A 16,393-nucleotide genomic window follows, 5' to 3' on the forward strand; every position below is an offset into this window, starting at 1 on the left:
TGGATAAAAGGAGAAGAAATAAGCTTCCAAAGTCTCCTTCTGCCTCATGCTCTTAGAACCTAGTTACTCTTGGGGGACAAACTGTTCATATTAAGAAAAGTGAAAATAAAGTAAAAATCTTAACTAGTGCTTTGAAATCCCAATCTCAGAGACTTTCAGAACAGAAATGTGACAGGTTTCCTTGGTCTTCCCTTAACAAGGGTGGATTCAGGGATCACAGCAAGCTCCATAGGTGAGGTCACCTTCGTGGTGCCTGCTGCCCCATCAGCATCTCGGAGAGATCTCCTTCCACTGTACTTCTGGAGGGGCTGAAGGGATCCTCCCCAAAACACTATGTCCTCTTTCTTCAAAATCTGGATTCAATCCTGATTATCTTCAGTTTTCCCCCAAAGCCCTGAAATTGACACAAATCAAGCAGAAATCCCTCACCTACCATCTGAATTTAGTTTTATCTACATTTTTATGTTTTTTTAAGCAAAGGAATTTGGAAGAAATAATGGGATTCTATTTCCTGATAAGAAGTTTACCACAACCCAGTTAGTTTTCGAGTTGGGCTTAATAAAGAACAAGTCACTGTCCAGGAATGGACTCATTTCTAAGAGGAACCCACAGTAAAAGATTTCCACTTATCCTGTGATGCACCAGGTGCTGGTGACAAGATGTTGGGTACTTGGGGAGAACGAGCAGGCATGTGCTTCAGGGCTGAGAGTGAGGTGTTCAGTTGCTGTCACTTTACTGTGTACAACTCTTGGCAGTGGAAGTAACAGCTTAGTCTTGGAAGAAAAGGCATCACTGGAGTGAATGTCACCTCTTCAAGGAGAGATACTATTGAGCTTTGCCTGATTTTATTTAACTTTTTTTTTTTTTTGAGAGAGAGAGAGAGCGCGAGCAAGCACATGCATGCAAGTGGGGCAGGGGCAGAGAGAGAGAGAGGGGAGTTTTGTCTGATTTTTAGATGTAGGAGATGCCACTGACCTAAAGCTTAAGTGCTCACAAATGACGTGGTCTTCAAAAGGAAGGAAGCAAGATGAAGGAGTGGAACAGTTTCCCTCAGCTTTGCTCTTCAAATGGGGCCTTCTTATAAGACACCACAGATGAGCAACAGAAATCAGTTATACAATATAAACTTATCTGTGAATTTGACTAAAAAGAATAGGTCATCAGGAAAGACACGAAATTATAATGAAAAGCAATTCTAAGTACTACAGACTCAGCAATTAAAATGGACAAATCCTGGCCCCCAGAAGCTTCTGCGTGCCAATATGGACACTCCAAATTAGGGGCTCTTCAAGTAGGTCCAGCCACCTAAAATAGCCTATTCCAGAGTCTCAGGGAAGGAGGGCTCCTTGCTCAAAAGTCATCACTTCTTGCTTCATTTATGCCTGGGTCCCCTAGGACAGGAGAGCTAAGCCATTTCTTCCTAGAGATATGGTTAAAATGACAATTGAACTGAGAACCATAAATAAAAGAGAATAAATACAGATGTAGAGTGGAATCATCCATTGTGGAGAGATGGATTTTCACGGAGCGAACAGAGAAAGTATGAGGACACTGAAGATACGAATTGATGAGAGAATCTGGCACACATGAAACAAATCCCATCTAATCAAATCATTGGATTCAATTTGCCAAAATTTTATCGAGAATTTTTGTGTCTAAGTTCATGAGAAATATTACTCTCTTTCTCTTCATACGGTTTTATTTTTTTGTGCTGTCTTTGTCTGAGTTTATTATCAAGGAAATAACTGGCCTAAAATAAGTGAATGTTCCTTCTATTCTCTGGAAGAGATTTCAGAAAATTCATGTTTATTCTTCATGGAATATTTGATCAAGTATTTGATAAAACTCTCCACTGAAACCATATGGGTCCAGGGGTTTCTTTATGGGTAGCTGTTTAATTAGAAATTCAATTCCCTGAATCATTATGGGGCTATTCAAAATATCCATCCTACATTGTGTCAGTCAGTAGTTTGTGTTTTTTGGAAAAAATGGTAGATTTCACCTAAGTTGTCAAACATGTCTGGAGACCTGGCCATAGCAATTTCATACTCTCCTCTTGAGGTCTTCCTGATCACTATGCCCAGTTTTATTCCTGATACTGGTAATGATACCCGTTGGTTGGGAGGGGTAAATGTGCTTTATCACTGGTCCCCGTGTGGTCTCTGTAAAGAATTAGAAGTGGGGGTGACCTCATTACTGCTGGGGCTTTGTGAAAATTTTGACTGTACTAGGCACCCCCCTAATGCCATCCCAGCAAGATGGGTATTATGAACTGAATAATTGTATTCCCCCAGATTCCTATATTGAAGCTCTAACTCCCATGTGATGGCACTTGGAGATGGGGCCTTTGAAGGTAATTAGGTGAAGGGCAGAGAGACCTGGTCTGTTGAGATTAGTGGCCTGATCTGAAGAGATACCAGACAGCTTGTTCTTTCTCCACCATGGGAGGAGACAACAGTGGCAGCCCTCCGCAAGCCAGGAAGAATTCTCACTAGAACCTGACTATGCTAGCATGCGGATCTCAGACTTCCAGCCTCCAGAACTCTGAGAAATATATGTTTGCTATTTAAGCACCCAGCTTCAGGTATTTTGTTATGGCAGCCCAAGAAACTAGGCTATGATAGATCTCTCACTGTCCTCCCAGTCATTGGCTAAAAAGAGCAAGGCTTTTTGGGGGGCTTTTTATGGTCTGTATCCATCTACATTTCTACATTTTCAGCTTCTCCAGAACCCAATCTGAGATAAATGAAATCCCAAAAAGAAAAACCAGGGAACTCACCACCTTTTTGTTGGGTCCCAAGTTCCCTAGCAGGTCTAACTTCTCTCCTTATGTTACTTGCATACAGAATATCGAAGATTTTTAATTATGATGGGAGAAATAGAAAACTATGTCTGTTCCATCTACCGTAATGAGAAAGTCTTTTTATGGCTAACCTTTGAAGGAACTAAAGTAACCTAACTTTTTTAACAAAGATGTTGAATCTAAATTCCAGGAAGTAATGATCTCATTGTACTCTGTGTTACACTGGGCCTGAAATGCAAGACTCCATCTTCAGAGTCACATTTTTTGAAATGAATATTAATCATTAATGCACAAGAGGAGTACAAGTACTACCCCAAATAGAATCACATTACAGAATCTTGTCACATGAGGAACAGTCAAGAGACCTAGATCCAACTGAAGGGTTGATTACCGTACAGGTTTGTTCTTTATGAATCCTGAGGGGGCAAGTAAGATTAACAGGTTTTATCTAGCTAAATGAGCCAATTCAGTCTCAGTTAAAAGGACTTGTTGATGATGATAGTAGTAATAATAATACATAGCTAACCCTGAGTATTTTACACAGCCAGGGTGCCAAGTGGTTTACATCTAGCATCTCTGTTGGTTCCTACAACACTCCATGATGTGGGGATTGTAGAGTCTCCATCTTTGGATGGGGAAGACCAAAGCTCTTCAAAGTTGAGTCACTTATCCAAGTTCACATAACAAGTAGGTGGTGGAGTCAGGACTCAAACCCAAGTCTGTCTGGCTTCAGAGCCAGCATTTTCAACCACAATGCTTCTCCTGCTCCCCAGATAGACTTCTCAGCCATCCAGCAGGCTGTATCCAGGCTCTAAAAACTCTGTCACTACAGAAATAAGTCCTTCTTGGTGATGAGCTACGCCTGACATCTTATAGTGAAAGCATCTTTCATTACCATGTTCGTAAGAAAAGGCTTTACTAGCTACATGCTTCTCTTCTTTGCATCTCAGCCATTTAATCATTTGAAATTGAGTCAGTCTGTGCACACATCTGAGATGTGCTGGCCTTTCTTCCCTATGTGTCCCAGATGGTTTATTTGAGAGCTGAATTTCTCAAGCTGTGTGTGTCAAGTACAGGGAAGCTCCTCACAACCAGGAAATTAGAGCAAATGATTGATTTTTTTTTTTTTGCTATTTTCCCTTTTACATCTTTTTGCTACAGTCTCTTTGAAGACTGTATTAATCTACATGCATTTTACACCAAATGTTTCTCATCTTGTCCTGAAGGGAGGATATTCAAAATGGGAAAAGGAGTTTTAATCATGGCAAATTTTGTTCAATTCCTGCTTTGATAGCACTTCTTTTCAATCTAGTTCTTAAGTCCACATAAGTCATGAAAAAGCAAATCTAATACTTCATGCTCAGGGTCTGGCAAGTACTAATGAAAGTAGTATTTATTTTAAGACATAATAACCGTGTGTGTGTGTGTGTGTGTGTGTGTGTGTGTGTGTATACACGTAAGGGCTAGGGGGACTAACTTTGGTGTCAGACAATGGAGCTAAATTTGAGTTTTTTCTTTCACTTGTTAATCGCTGGACCTGTGTCTTCTCTACATCTGTCAAAACTGAGGTAACTGTATACACTGTATGTTAGCTAACTTGGCAATAAAATATATACATACAAAAAAATCCCAAACAAAAAACAAAAACAAAAAAAACCGAACCACCCAGATAATTGTAAAACATCTCTCACAGGTCTCATGTGTCATTAGCAGGGTGACTTACTGTGATATTTTTAATATGCCTAGCACAAAATGCCTAACATACAGGAAGCATTCCATTAATACCAAAACCCTTTCTTTTCTCAATTGTTATTAATTTGATAAGAAAACATTTCTTTGCCATGCTCTATAACTGGACACACCTGAGCAGCAAATATATACAAAAAGCAAAACAAGTATTTCCAGAGAAAATACTGAGCACTCATCTAATGTGCCCTTGTCTGACTGAAGGCTCTGATTCTCACATTCTCTAGAATGCTGTCCAATGAAACTTTCATTCCAATTCTTTGCAATGCACAAACCACTTGCATTTCCTGAGCACTTGAAATATCACTAGTGCAACTGAGAAGTTTTAATTTCTAATTTAAATTTTTTTTTAATGTTTATTTATTTTTGAGACAGAGAGAGACAGAGCATGAACGGGGGAGGGTCAGAGAGAGAGGGAGACACAGAATCCGAAACAGGCTCCAGGCTCTGAGCCATCAGCACAGAGCCCGACGCAGGGCTCGAACTCACGGACCGCGAGATCATGACCTGAGCCGAAGTCAGACGCTTAACTGACTGAGCCACCCAGGCGCCCCTTTAATTTCTAATTTAAATAGCCACACGTGGTTAGTAGCTATCTAATTGGATGGGACAACTGTAGAGACTGGTCTGACTGAAGACCTCATTGACATTTTTTAAAGTCTCTCAAAGCATTAAAATGCTACTCGCTTAAGGATTTTCTGAAGATGTGAAAGGTCTTCCAGGAGTTTTAGAAGCTTTGGCAAACAGATGATGCTACAAGCTAGGTCCTCCTGTTTTCTCTTTTTAGCTCCATACTCCAACTTAACACTTTCTCATATTGCTACCCACACACAACATTATTTAAGCAAGTGAAATTAGATTAAACCATACATCAATTATTAATCAAACAGCCCAAGTGCTTGAATGGAAGTTTTCCTTAGAAATTCTTACTCCTTGGGGTGCCTGCGTGGCTCAGCTGGTTGGGTGACCAACTTCGGTTCAGTTCATGATCTTGTGGTTTGTGAGTTCGAGCCCCTGCATCGGGCTCTGTGCTGATAGCTTGGAGCCTGGAGCCTGCTTCAGATTCTGTGTCTCCTCCTCTCTCTACCCCTCCCCTGCTCACGCTCTGTGTTTGTCTCTCAATAATAAATAAACGTTAAAATAAATAAGTAAAAAGAAGTTCTTACTCCCTTTAATGAAAATATAGGAGAAGGAGAAATGTGGGCTGGTGTTTCTAGCATCTACACATGCCTTCTCTCTCCTCAAAAGGCCCTCAGGGCAATGGATCAAGCACAGTCACTGCCCTTGCAGAAGACCACTTGCTGAGGGCAAAGGGCCAGTGAAATCAGACAGGCTTTGGTGGTGGGTATGCTAGTAAGCCAAGATGCAAACATAACCATACCTCACATTTACAAAGTACTTTGAATCTTTTTAAAAGAAAAGATATCTGAAAAGTCTAACATCTTGTTGGTTTTTTAAAAATTATTCTATGCATCAGGTTACACAAGGCACAAAGAAATTTGTGACAGATTGAGAAAATCCTAGACTTCCCAATTCCTAGACTGTATTTTACCCTTGACTCGCTAGCCTAATGCACGCTTGCACTGGACAAGGCACTAACACTCCCTGACTGCTTCTTATAATGACCAATTACAAGGATCATTAAATGACCCGGTTGTATTCAGAAGTTTGACAACTATAGAATAGAGAGTTTTTTCTAGTATATAAGCCAACAGATCGGCAAAGAGTTCTTAAAAGTAACCCTGACTTCCAGAGAAAGGAATCTACCCTGAAACACAAGGTTGGCCGTAACACTTTCTAACACTAAATCCAAGTCAAAGAGATACAGCGATGGGTTACAGAGAAGAATATAATATGCGGAAACACTAATGAGTTGGCAAAGTCCTCCTTGCAAATGCAAGTTAATATGTATTAAGTACCTCCTATCATGGGAGTTTCATAGAAAGTAATGGGAGGAAACTAGCTGGTTGTTTTGGATTGTGCCTACTCTAGGTTTAGAATCAAATCACTTATGATACAGATGAAAATACCTAAAATGGAGAAACGCCATATTACTTTCATTAAAGAGAGCAGTAACGCTATTTATAGATTGTACCACTTCTCAAGGCTTATGGGTTTTCAAAGGAACATCTCAAAGGATTGACTAAAAGCTGGTACAGAGTCAAGGTCATGCTCTTGAGGAGTTAAAAGGCCTACCTGATGGGAAACAACCTCCTGGTAATGAAATAAGAGAAGGAACACACTGTAGCCTGCAGTCCTGATAAAACAGATGACCCAAACAGTGCCACCCAGAGGAGAACATGGTTTGGATAACACTGTCTGATGAGAAATGTGATTGACCATTACCAATTGCATTTAGTGATCAGGACCACAAACTAATGGACAGCTCAGTGACATAGCCATTGACATACTGCACAGATGAAGTGAGCCAAATCTTGTTGCAAATTCTTTTTCTATCTCCCATCCTATTAAATTGAAATTAATGCTTAAATATGGAAACAACAACCCTGACCCACCATGTATACTGAAACATTCATTGTATTTCAGAAGGGAGGAACAAATGGTAGTTTGTACAGCTCTAGCCCTGCTGCATTAAGTAATGAGTTGGAAATTGTTTTCCTTTGAAACAACAAGAAAGTCAAATCCATGGCATTTTTCTAATCAGCTTCACTGAATTTGCCATACACAATGCATCCGACTGAGTTACCACCCCAGTTGGGGGACCAATTAGGAAGACCCCAAGGAATGGTTGCTGACTTCCTGAAATGATTCCAGCAGGTGGGTCTCTAACCTAACAGGACTCCATCCAGGGCACATGTGGGAAGCCCTAGGACACAGCAAGAATTCTCCCAAAAGGCCATCTTTATTTTTATTTTTTACTTTTTTTTTTTTTTTTTTGAGAGAGTGTATGTGCAAGCAGGGAGAGGGGCAGAGTGGGACAGAGAGAATCCCAAGCAGGCGCCACACCATCAGTGCAGAGCCCAATGTGTGGCTCTATCCCACAGACGGTGAGATCATGACCTGAGCTGAAATCAAAAGTTGGACGTTTAACCAACTGAGCCACCCAGGCACCCTCCAAAGGGCAATCTTCAAAACACTATATCATGTTTTCACTCATACGTGGAACTTGAGAAACTTAACAGAAGACCATGGAGAAGGGAAGGGGAAAAAATAGTTTCAAACACAGAGGGAGGCAAACCCATAAGAGACTCTTAAATACAGAGAAAAAACTGAGGGTTGATGGGTGGGGGGCAAGATAAAGGGGAAAATGGGTAATGGGCATTGAGAAGGGCACTTCTTGGGATGAGCACTGGGTGTCTTAACTAGGACACCAGGGGAATCTACTCCCAAAACTAAGAGCACACCGTATACAATGTAGGTTAGCTAACTTGACAATATTTAAGAAAAAAAAAAAAAAAGAAACTAAGGTAAATATCACTTTCTACTTCTACGAAATGTCATTTCACATTTTACCAAATCTAAAATTCAAAGGCCTGTGTTACACTGAGTGCTAAGCTCAACTATTCTTAGGCATTTTCACGTCTTTTGTAGCTGCTGGATTAATAGGCAAACATGTTACTTCTTAAACTGCATTTAAAGGGTATTTAAAGGTACTTAAAAGACAGCCGGTGTTAACTATTCAGGAAAGGAGGGAGGGGAAAAAAGAGGAGGGAGACTAGAATGAGATGGGACATCTATTCTGTCACAGGAAATAGACAGTAGTGGCTAAGAATATTGATGAAAATATTGAAAATCAATTTTAAGTGTTTCCTACATGGAAAATCAAAAGTAGGACATTTCATACATCACTGTTGGCCTGATTCTTTCATTCCTTGCCTGTCATTTTGACTTTGTGATTTTTTTTTTCTTGTCAGGCTGTTTTCTTCTTGACTAAAGAAAAAAAGAAGTGGACTTTCCAGCCAGAAATTTCTCTGCAGAAGGAATCTCACAGGTTGTGGTTCCGCCAGCTCTCGCAAGTCAAGTCAGACACAGAATACATGCAGTAAGCATTGTGTCAGAATTCCATGAATGTTGAGTGTGGGAGGGATCAAGCAATTAATGAGGACATGCCCATTCTGTTCACTATGGGGTATCAGTTAAATGTATTTAAAAAAAATGAATTTGGGACACCTAGGTGTCTCAGTCCATTAAGTGTCTACTCTTGATTTCAACTCAGGTCATGATCCCAGAGTCATGGAATAGAGCACCATGTCAGGTTCCACACTAGGCGTGGAGCCTGCTTAGGATTCATATATGCTCTCTCTCTCTCTCTCTCTCTCTCTTCCCCCTCCCCCACACGTGTATCTGTGCTCTCTCTTTCCCTCTCAAAAAAAAAAGTATATTTTGGTTTTCAGAGCAGTTTTAGGTTTGTAGCAGCACTAAGCAGAAAATACACATTTCCCATATATTCCTTTTTTCCCACACATGCGTAGCTGCCCCCATTATGGACACCCCCCCCCCATGCAAGTGGTACATCTGTTACAACTGATGAACCTACACCGACACATCATTAGCATCCAAAGTCCATACTGAAACATTAGGGTTCGTGCTTGGTGTTGCACATTCTATAGGTTTTGACAAGTTTATAAGCTCTTGCATCCACCATCAGTATCACATCCTAGAGTATTTTCACTGCCCTAAAATGTTTTTATGTTCTGCCTGTTCATCCCTTCTTCCTCTCAACTTCTGGCACCCACTTATCTTTTTACTGTCTCCATCATTTTCCCTTTTCCAGCCTGTCATATAGTTAGAATCATTAAGTATGTAGCCTTTTAAAACTGGCTTCCTTCAATTAGTAATATTAGCCTTTTCATGAATTGATAGCTCTTTTTTTTATTTTTAAATGCTGAATAATTCTCCATTGCCCAGGCTATCCATTCACCTTATTAAGGACAATTTTATTGCTTCCCGAGTTTTGGTACTCATGAGTAAAACTACTATAAACATCTGTGTACACATTTCTGTGTAGTCGTAACTATTTTTAATTTCTCTGGGTAAATAACAAGAAAGCAATTGCTGAATAAAATGGTAACAGTATGTTCAGTTTTATAACACAGCCAAAATGCGCCTGTGCCATTGTGCCTTCCCACCAGCAGTGAATGAAGAGTTCCTGTTCCACATCTTCACTTGGCTATTCTAACAGGTATGTAGTAGTAGCTCATTGTTTTTAATTTGCATTTCTCTGACATGTGAAGTGCAGCATCTTTCTATACTCATGTTTGCTATAAGATCCTCTCTGATCTATTAAGAGTCTATTAAGGTCTTTGGCTCATTTTTTAATCAGTTTTTTTTTTTTTTTTTTTTTTTTTTGGTAACTGAGTTCTAATGGTTCTTTGTACAGTTTAGATAAAGGTCCTTAAATACATCTTTGGCCAATATTTTCTATCAGTGGGTGGCTTTTCCTTATTCTCTTTACAGTGTCTTTGAAAGAGTAGAAAGTTTTAATTTTAATGAAGTACAGCTTATCAATTATTTCTTTCATGGATCTGTCCTTTGGTGTTTTATCTAAAAAGTCATTACCATATCCAAGGTTGTCTAGATAGGTTATAAACTAGCAGTTTTTTTTTTGTTTGTTTGTTTTTTTTTTTTTTTTTTTTTTTATTTATTTTTGGGACAGAGAGAGACAGAGCATGAACAGGGTTGGGTCAGAAAGAGAGGGAGACACAGAATCGGAAACAGGCTCCAGGCTCTGAGCCATCAGCCCAGAGCCTGACGCGGGGCTCGAACTCACGGACCGCGAGATCGTGACCTGGCTGAAGTCGGACGCTTAACCGACTGCGCCACCCAGGCGCCCCTAAACTAGCAGTTTTATAGTGCTGTTTTACTTTAGGTATTTGATCTACTTCTTTGTGAAGAGTGTAGAGTCTGTCTACATTTTCTTTTCATGTGGATGCCCAGTTTTCCTAGTACCACTTGTTGAGGAGATGGTCTTTTCTGTTGTATTGCCTTTGCTTCTTTGTCAAATTTCCATTGGCCATATTTATGTGGGTCTATTTCTGGGCTCTCTATTCTGCTACACTGATCTACTTGTCTATTTTTTTTACCAATACCACACTGTCTCGATTGCTGCAGCTTTATAAGGAGTCTTGAAGGCAAGTAGTAACTGTCTTACCATTTTGCTCTTCTCCAACATTGTCTTTGCTATTAAGTGCTTTTTGCCTCTCCATATAAACTTTATAATTAGTTTGCTAAAATCCACAAAGTAACTTTCTGGGATTGGGATTGCACTGAATCTACAGATCAAGACTATAAAGAATAATAAGCAGATATTATGATTTGCTAAATTATGCAGAATTATGCCCATGTTATAAGATATTATGACTTGCTTTGGCAATAACACATCAATGCAATGTAAGTAGAAGTACCTTTATATTACTTTTGCATATAAACTTGAAGCACCAATGCATAGTTTCTAGTTTCTCTTTGCCCACTGCTTTAGCTTTTAGTAAAAGCAAATAAACACTATTTAGTCCTCCAAGATTTAGCTCTTTGAAACCTACATGTTCATTTTTTAAATTTCAAAAATCCTGCCTCTTGCAAATGAAAGCTTTAAACCAGACTATGGTTTCCATTGTGGGCTATACAAAAATCAAAGCTGACCAATGATCCCTTATTTCCACCATATCTGTCATACCCAAGTGTAGTACCTACGGAAATCTGTCCCTGCTGCCCAAGAGATAAAGGAATTAAAGAAATTCAGGAAGAGGACCTCTGTTTAATATCTGTAAATACCATCCCAATACATGTGATAAAATAGATCTTGGGTACTACAATAGCACAGGCTTGTAATTCTTCCTACACACAAAAAGTCTAATATTACCTGTTTACAACCGCCCCATCATGGTAATACAGCCATGGCTTTTTGACATTTTTACTCTCAGGGGCCATGTGTATCTCCTACATATCATCATTTCATGTTCTGTGTACTCAAGGCAACAATTCCAGTAAGAATTTTCTCTGTAGTTCTAGTTTTCCTTAATTACAAATAAAATTCATCAATGTCAACAAAATATCTGATAAAGACTGAAATTTTATTTTTTGTTGGAGGGGTGGTTTAGAAGCTGGGTAATGGTCTTAGTTATTCCCATCTAAGATTACAGTCTGTCTCTTATTTTGGAGGATAACTGAAGGCCATGAAGGGATGTGAATGCAGGTACTTATGACTCCTTTCCTGTTCTCGTGGTCAGAGTGCTAGAAAATGGACAGAATTTTACAAATTTATACAAATGATAATATCTGCTTAGACTTTATACTTAGATTAGGATTTAAATTCATCTATACCAAAAGTTATTATTCTCTCTCAGGACATGCACACAAATGCTCTTGCTCAATATTTGCTAATTGGAAACTGGGAGAAGCCATAAGAAGGCAGAAGTTTTCATCTTCTCTTCTTTCCAGGCTATGGAAAAGGGTTAAAAAGGGCTGATGGGGCTGTTCTCAGGGTAACCTGGAGTGGACTTCTAGCATCCTGATTGTGGGGTAATCTATAAGAAAGAGGTCCTAACTTGGGAAATTGTGAAAGCTGGAAGTGGTCTTACAGTTGGTGGGAAATAATCAATGAAGACATCCTAACCCTGGAGGAGAAGATGGTATTTTCCTTCCTCTGGGCTTTAGACAATGGAGTTCCAGGTTTTGAGAAGAACCTTATTCAAAAGCTACCTGCTAGATGTGGTTGTTCCCTCCAACAAGTCAAAGATAAGGGACCCACTGGAGATTCTGAGGACATCTGTAACCAACAGACTTTGGGAAGCACCTTAATTTCTAGATTTTAGTTTCTCCGTTTTTCCTTTAAGTTTTTGTCAAGTATTATAAACACTAGAAGCTGTCCTCAGTCATTAACTGTGTGGACTTATGAGCCTGGTCCTGGCCTACACCTTAAGTAAAGGGGCATAGAGAAAGTAGCAGCTGTCTAAGGGAAGGTAGTTTCCCATTAGCAGAAATGACTAAAGAATGGTTCAGCAGTCTGAAGCTAAAGGCTGCCTGTGGGAGGCAACTAAAACCTGGAGGTATCCATGGAACCAAATCCACTTGCCATCTAGAATATTTCTAAAGACATGTAGGGAGAAAAACATAATCAAAGTCTGAGTCTTTGTGGGCTTGAGACATGGAAGACTGTGTCTTAATGATTTGGACGTCAAACCAGGACATGACTTTAGTCACAGGCCAAAGTCTGAGACATCTGAGTTCTACCATTAATAATATTTTCCCCTATCTTTGGCTAAAAGTCTACCTAAGATACTGAAATACCTTCAGAGTAATTAGAAAATCATGACTGCCCTTGGCTACTCCAGCCCCAACTCAAGTACTTCCTGGACATTCCCACAATCCAATAACTAAAGGGTCTACACACCTGGGGACCTCTAGAGCCAGTTCCATTGCCACAACATGCTAATTAGTAAATTCTTTGGCCATTACCTTTGCCCACCTTTAGCTGAGTCTGACTGTAAGCAAAGAAAATATTTTTAAATGTTATTTATTCTTTAAGAATTCACACAGGAGGAAAAATAGAGATCAATCTATAGAAGATAAAGAATAAAATAAATGCCTTAGGAATACAGAGCCAAGGGGAACTGTATGAAGTTAGAGTGATTAGAGGCTGATGGAGACCAGGTGAAACACAAATCTTCCTAAAGTAGTATGGGCTTCTCTCCTGTGCTAGGCCAGTAGTTTTGCATTACCCTCACTCTAACAATTCAAATTCCCTTGCCACATGATAAACTCCAACTTTCTCTGTGCTATGCAATGCTACAACTCAACCCCCTCATTTATTTGTCAACAACTCAACACCACGATGATTTTTCTATGCAGTGGTAATTAGAGAAATTATGAGGTCACAATATGAGGAGAGAGGAAATGGTCCATTCCTTGTCCTAAGTTATGGAGATGCCAAAATTATCAGGGCCAACTCTTTCATTACTCTATTCCCAATGAAGTTTGGAATCAACTATGTATAAATAATGGCTCAACTAATTCATTTAAATGAAATCACTAATTTAAAATTAATTGTGATCAATTGTTAAGAGCAGCTTACATTATCCCAGCATCTTGCATATTATATAGCCAGCTTAGTGTGGAATTAACTCACAGTGAAGGCAATAAAAAGCAAAGCCATGAAATACAGAATACATAGGAATAAACTACAGAAATTGCAGTTATACATACTTCTTTAAAGTTCTTAAAATTGTCTTTTTCAGTATCAATATACATATATATGTGTGTATATGTGTATTACTTCTATCATTTATCAAGAAACTGATGGAGAAGTTGTAATAGAAGTACAATAAATTTTCCATTCCCTTCAGCTGACCAAAGCAAAAGATTTGCTTAACTGGGTACCATAGTTGACCCTTGCACTATTTTGCAGCCCAGTAAATAAAAGTTGTTTTCAAAAGTCAGATAATTAGGTGTCAGACCATGTGGTATTCAAGCATGTGGGGGAAAAACACTAAGATAGCATCCCATCATCACCCCACCAAAACACACACACACTTTTCTTAAAAGAAAATGTCCTGGGGTGCCAGTTGGTTAGGCATCCGACTTCAGCTCAAGTCATGATCTTGCAGTTCCTAAGTTCAAGCCCACACCGAGTTCTATGTTGACAGCTCAGAGCCAGGAGCCTGCTTCAGATTCTGTGTCTCCCTCTCTCTCTGCCCCTCCCCTACGCTCTACCTCAAAAATAAACATTAAAAAAAATTTTTTAAAGAAAATGTCCTGTAGAAAATTATATATAAAGTATGTGCAAGGAATAAAGCATAGCCATTAGTGAACACTTGTGCACAAGTTACTATTAAAAATAATTGGATTTAAAAATAAATTCCAGGAAAGCAAATGGTTCTGGTAACAAGTTTTCTATCAACTATTATGTTCCTTACAATGTATGACGTTCAGGGGGGTCCCCATTACCCTACCATAAGCTCATAGCCATGAGTCATGCAATGCAGTATTAAATCAATCATTCCTTCTCTGATGGCATGAAGGAGAGGCTAGCAACAAGAATCTCCCCTTTTCTAGTCAGAAGTGTACTGTATGAAATACTAGACACTGGGAAAGGTTTTAAAAATTGTGCCATAATTTTCAGGCCACTTGAGTACAGTTTGGGACAAACACATCTTTTCTTCCCTTTTTCCCACCATACCTCAATGTCTCCAGTCACTTTTAAGCTTATTTCTAGCATCTGGCTATGCTAGGACCTTCTGTCTAAGTTGAGAAACTGCCATTCAATGGATCCTTAGTAGATACCTTGCCTGCCTTTAGAGTTCAAGGGACTTTACTGCAAGATAAAGTTGGCTCATCTTGTGGCTGGTACCTCATTTCTCCAGAAGTCTTTCTCCGGACCCTGGACCAGAGTCCTTCCTAGTCCCCTCCCCTCCCACACAGACACTTCCTGAAACTCAGCACTTCTTCCTCCATCATGGCTTGATACTGATCCCCACGCTGTACTATGAGAGAGGTGTTAGTGCTATGTCTCTGCTGTAACCACAGTCACAAACCAGTGCCTGGGCCACATATGTGTCAGTGTCAAAGGGTTTCCTTCAATATATGTTTTTATGTGTTATGTAAGTTTTATTACATTACATATTTTATGTTTGCTATATTTAAAATTATACATTAATTTTATAAATCTAATAGATGTTCTATATTAATTTTAGCTCTCATAGGCAATTTCTAATCAGATTTCCATTCATGAAATAGTCATTTTTCTATACGGAAGATTTTTCTTTAGGAAAATTTAAAACCACAAAATACTTAATTTTTTTTTTTATTTTAGAGAGAGTGCACAAGCAGGGGAGAGGGGCAGAGGGAGAGAGAAAATCTTAAGCAGGCTCCACACTCAGCATGGAGCCTGACATGGGGCTCAATCTTACAACCCTGGGATCATGACTTGAGCTGAAACCAAGAGTCAAATGCTCAACCAATTGAGCCACCCAGGCACTCCAATACTTGTTTTTCAATAAAAAATTTTTAAAGCTAAGATCATAACTTTTTTAAAATAACTATTTGATTTCCTCTCATTTTATTGTATGCCAAGCAAAAAAAAATGGTTTTAAGAAGAGTCTGAAGCAACTCCAGGTGGTAGAACCCCAATGAGCTAATAGAAAGGCTCCTAAATGCAGCAGGGTCCTAACCTGTGAGGATGTTATTCCAGAAGGAAAACACACCTTCCCATCTGTACTGCCCTCAGCCCTAGCAGGGGGATTTCTGGTCTCCAAGGTCAAGGGTGAGGAGCCAATCCTTCCACTAAGACTATCACTGATTTAAAAGCCTTAGTGATGGGTCATTCACATCTGATGTTCATCGGCTTCACTCCAGAAAGGAAGTTTTCGAGAGAAGGGAGAGAGGAGGAGGAAGCGTGCAATATTTCTCGGGGGAAAAAGGGCTTCCATGTGAAGATGACAAATTTCACTGACAAGTTTTGCAAGCTTTTATGAGACCTAGGAGTTTTTCTATGTAGTAAAGCTCTGCCCAAGCTTGAGCACCATCCCTAATGCTTTTATTTTTTTACCAAATAAGAACTGATAGAAAGCTTTCCAGCAGTTGAGAGGTTGTACTGTCCAGGAATAAGCCCCACGTGACACTCTAATGAGAAGACAGAGGCTATTTGTTCAGTCAGCCAGAGCCAGCATTTACTTTACTTAGCCCTAATCATGATTAAGAAAGCAAAACTTGCCTTGGAAGCTGTTCTTCTGGATAAAAGAAATGCTGGAGAGGCCAGCATTCATGGTTTCTGTCTGAAGATCAAGGATAGTTCCTTTTTCCTTCCCACTAAAAACACAAAAACAAAAACAAAAAAACAAAAAAACAAAAAAAAAGAAACAAAACGAAAATAATGGTTATCAACTGTTA

This window comes from Neofelis nebulosa, chromosome 11, assembly GCF_028018385.1.
Source record: "Neofelis nebulosa isolate mNeoNeb1 chromosome 11, mNeoNeb1.pri, whole genome shotgun sequence".
Lineage (NCBI taxonomy): Eukaryota > Metazoa > Chordata > Mammalia > Carnivora > Felidae > Neofelis > Neofelis nebulosa.